Below are 4,198 nucleotides of genomic sequence, written 5' to 3' on the forward strand. Positions count from 1 at the left end.
GTAATAATAAATTTAATAATGTAAATGAAAAAATATGATACGTAAATAATATTTATATTAAATTAGGATTAAAAATAAACTTTTAAAGATTTTAATGTAAAATAATATATTTTAAATAAAAGTAAATTAATAATTTATGATTATCAATTTATATATTTCACGAGATAAAACATTTACTGAATCTCATGTCATATTAAATTTTGCTTCAACTTACGTAAAGTTAAGTTATTAATTAATATAGATGGATATGTTAAACATGATTAAGATCAAATTGGCACGTTTGTTATATTATTTGTTATTAATGTTTGCTAAACATTCATTTATGTTTATATTTATGATATACATTATTAAAAAATTTCTAAATTTCGTATATATACTGTATATATATATATCTTGTTCATGTCATACATCTTGTTTATGCGCCGATTTAGATATTTAATCCTGGTATTAAAATATAGGAAGAGGAAAGATAGGTAATAAATAAAAAAATATACATAATATATTTATTTATATTTCACATATAAAATTTTAAATATAAAATATGACTCTCTTTTCGTTCCAACCCTCACGACACATGCCCAAACGTCAATAGATATCAGCACGACGCGGTTTCCAGACCGCTAGGATTCACGGATCCAAACAACAACGCCAACCCGGCGCACTGGACTTCGTAAAGCCAGGACACCTGACAAATCTTCTCTGCAAGGGCACGTTTCCTCCGGAAGGCAAAAGTACATGCTTACTCTCAGACTATTTTAAGTCTCCATTGGGCAGCTTGCAGTATAGATGCAATAGAGATTTCCCGAAGGTCTCGTACGTCTAGAATGTGGGCTCAGGATAGATCGGAAGACCGTGACCTCCAGTTAATCCTCCCCTGCCTCGACTGGGCTGTTGATCTAGTGTGCTCAGTCTAGGATAGTCCTGGACACAATGCCCAATCAATTCGGACAGTGGCGATCGGGCCTTGAGGCTTACTTTTTAAATCATAATAATCCAACTTAGAGAGTCATACTTATATTTATATTTTATATTTTCATTTATATTTCTGCATTTATATCGAGAAATATATACCATAAAAATATTTAAAATGAAAATTTAATATTTTTGAAAAATACTAATTTAATTGAATTTCTTTTACGCGGTTTTGTGCCATTTCAATTTTTAAATATTTATTTCAAAAATTTAATAAACTTAATAAATTCTATATATTAATATATTTGCAAAAAATAATTAATTAAATTTTATTATTTTTAAAGTATCTATAACTTTATATGTTATATAAGTATTTAATTTGTTAAAACATTTAAATTATTTTATTTATTTTAATTATTTTAATTTTACTTTCTTGCGAGGTTGTAATTTTTAAGCAATTAATACTCGTAATTAAAATCGAAAAACAAAAGAAAATAATGAAACATCACGTACAATGAGCTCTATTTCATGAGCTCTTTATACTTGTACAAGTGCATTACAATACAATAAAAAAATTAATAGTATCATATCAGGATTAAATATACACTCCTAAATCTATCCATTTTGGGGCAACAAACTGTGAAAACATATCCAACTGCAAAACTTTTATAATAAATACATAAAAATAATCTAAATTTCACAAATTTATTACCCCAATATAAAAAACATTTATCACTCACCGACCCAATGCGCAACAGCGGAGTTTTATCTGCAACGTAGCTACGATGATTCTGTAACAAACAAACAGATGCAAATTATAGCAGCGTTCTAAATGATAGTTATTTTAAAAAGTAATCTTTACATATATCAAATTTCCTTGTTTTTCATTTAGATATTTATTAAAATAATTATATAATTTTCAAAAAGGATTTTTATAGAAATAAATTCATATCAAATGTTAAATTGTTTTTCTTTTCGAGACTATAAATTTCAAATTATCAAAATTTAGCGATTCAAATAAATGAGAATACAAATAATTTTAATAATTTATGTTGATAAAAAAATGTATACTTACCGCAAGATTGCTCCGCCAGTGCCAGATGCCTCTCCTAGACCTTCTCCTCCTCTCGAGATGTCGGGTCGTTGGATGTCCTCGCAGCACAGGACACTTGCGAAAAACACTCGCGAATTATTATAATCGCGCGCGGACTAATTTTTGCTACCCGTGAAAATATCAAGTTCCGTCAGTCCAGTCAGCACCCGATGAGCTTTTCGGAACACACGGGACAACGTCTCAAACAAGGGCTAGGACCGAAACGGAAGAAGATGAATCGACTGACTTGAATCCGACGTCTCTTGTTTCTTAGAAATCACGTCTAAAATTGACTCAATTATCACATAGCCAACAGTTCAGGTTGAATCACCAGAGCGGATACCATACACGTGATATCAAACGTCACTCGGGCTATCGAGAAGGCTGGTAGATATGACGAGAGAGAAGGTACTCACCGCCGATGCTTAACAATCTAGACAATCGGACAACTGAGATCCAGCCTCTCGGCACACGCAATAATCGCCCGAACTAAGCTCTGATCGAATCAGATTAAACGCGATTTGTTTAGGAAGAGAAAATAAAGTAGGAAGGGAAAATAAAGGTCATTGGCGAAATAATTGCATGCGCCACATAAGAGCCCTTTCACGACTCGTGGCAATGCTGTGTCGAAAATGAGAAATAGTTTGAGCGCCAGACTAATACGCGCTTTTAAATAATCGCTTAAATCAGTGCGTGAAACGCATGCACCACATAGGAGCCCTTTCACGACTCGTGGCAATGCTGTGTCGAAAATAAGAAATCAAGAGAAGCGACGAAAACAAATCAGCCGATTGAAATCTTGTCGATTGGGACCGAATCACTTGTCGAAGACAGAGCGTGTTCTCAATCAACCGTTTAATGCAGTTTGCAACTATGCGAAACACAACACATCAAGCGGTAGCTGTGAGTGCGTGTAACATTCACAGCCGGTATCACCAGTGCCGCGGCACACGTGGCGTGAGGACGTAGCCGACTACGCCTCAATGAGATCCCGCACTCCCTGCATCCCTTGACAGTGCGATTCCTGACATGAACTGTGATATTTAACGAATGAACCCTCGCAGAACGAGGAAAAGTCTTTTAGTCCAATCACTTACGGCACTCCCGAAGCAAACGCGCGACGCGACGAATTGGCTGCAGTTCGTTCTTTCACAATTAAATCGGCGGCGGAATGTCGGTTCAAAACCGACGATTAATGTGTGAAACGCATTAATCAACTTTGCCACATAAGAGCCATTTCACGACTCGTAGCTATGCTGTGTTAGTACATTATTAATAACAGTAATATTACCTAACATTAATATTAATGTTATTAATAATGGGTGCAACGGGTAGTTAGCACCGTTAGCACTGTTAGCTTCTTCATCTTTGGAAATTCCGTTGGGGAAGCCTACAGAACTCTTCGGAATACTGAGCCCCTCTGCCACGTCAAGGCCGTACCCATTGGAGGGGTATTATTATTTATAAAAGTTATGAATTTCAAAGGAATAAATCGTGAAATATGTATATAATTTTGTTATAGAGTCGTCATTTCGATACACTTACGAATTGTTAATCGTGTCAGTTAATAAGCATTTATTATTACATAAGGTATTATTTCATAAGATATAACAATATTTATTATCATTTAGCATTAAAGAAATGCGAAGAAATGCAAAGAAATTCGGAGCAACGCGCACCACGATCTGCCCGTACGAACGCCAGTGAGGGAATGGTAGCACGTGAACCATTTGTAAACACGACACGTGCTACCATTTCGTCATATATACACAATGGAGCGCGCTAGATAGCGCGTAAACATTTTTTAAGGTTGTTGACAGTTTAACAACGACGAAATATTCAATAATATTACAAATAACTAACTTACATAAAACACTCGCATTTACAAGCATCTTTTAATAACTGAACATTAAATAATGAATATTTTTCATATGAATATATGTATTTTTGTAATATATGTATGTTTTAGAGAATTATCGTTTCGATACGCTTATGAATCTGACTACATTCGTTTATTCACTTAAATCAGTGATGGAATGTCGATTAAAAATTGACGACTAATGCGTGAAACGCATTTGCCACATAGGAGCCATTGGATGACTCGTGGTTATGCTGTGTTAATACATTATTAATAACAATAACATTAATAATGTATAACGCTAACATTAATATTAATGTTATTATTAACGTGCA

The sequence above is a fragment of the Pogonomyrmex barbatus genome, unplaced genomic scaffold (assembly GCF_055798465.1).
Source record: "Pogonomyrmex barbatus isolate J1 unplaced genomic scaffold, ASM5579846v1 scaffold3, whole genome shotgun sequence".
Taxonomy (NCBI): Eukaryota; Metazoa; Arthropoda; class Insecta; order Hymenoptera; family Formicidae; genus Pogonomyrmex; species Pogonomyrmex barbatus.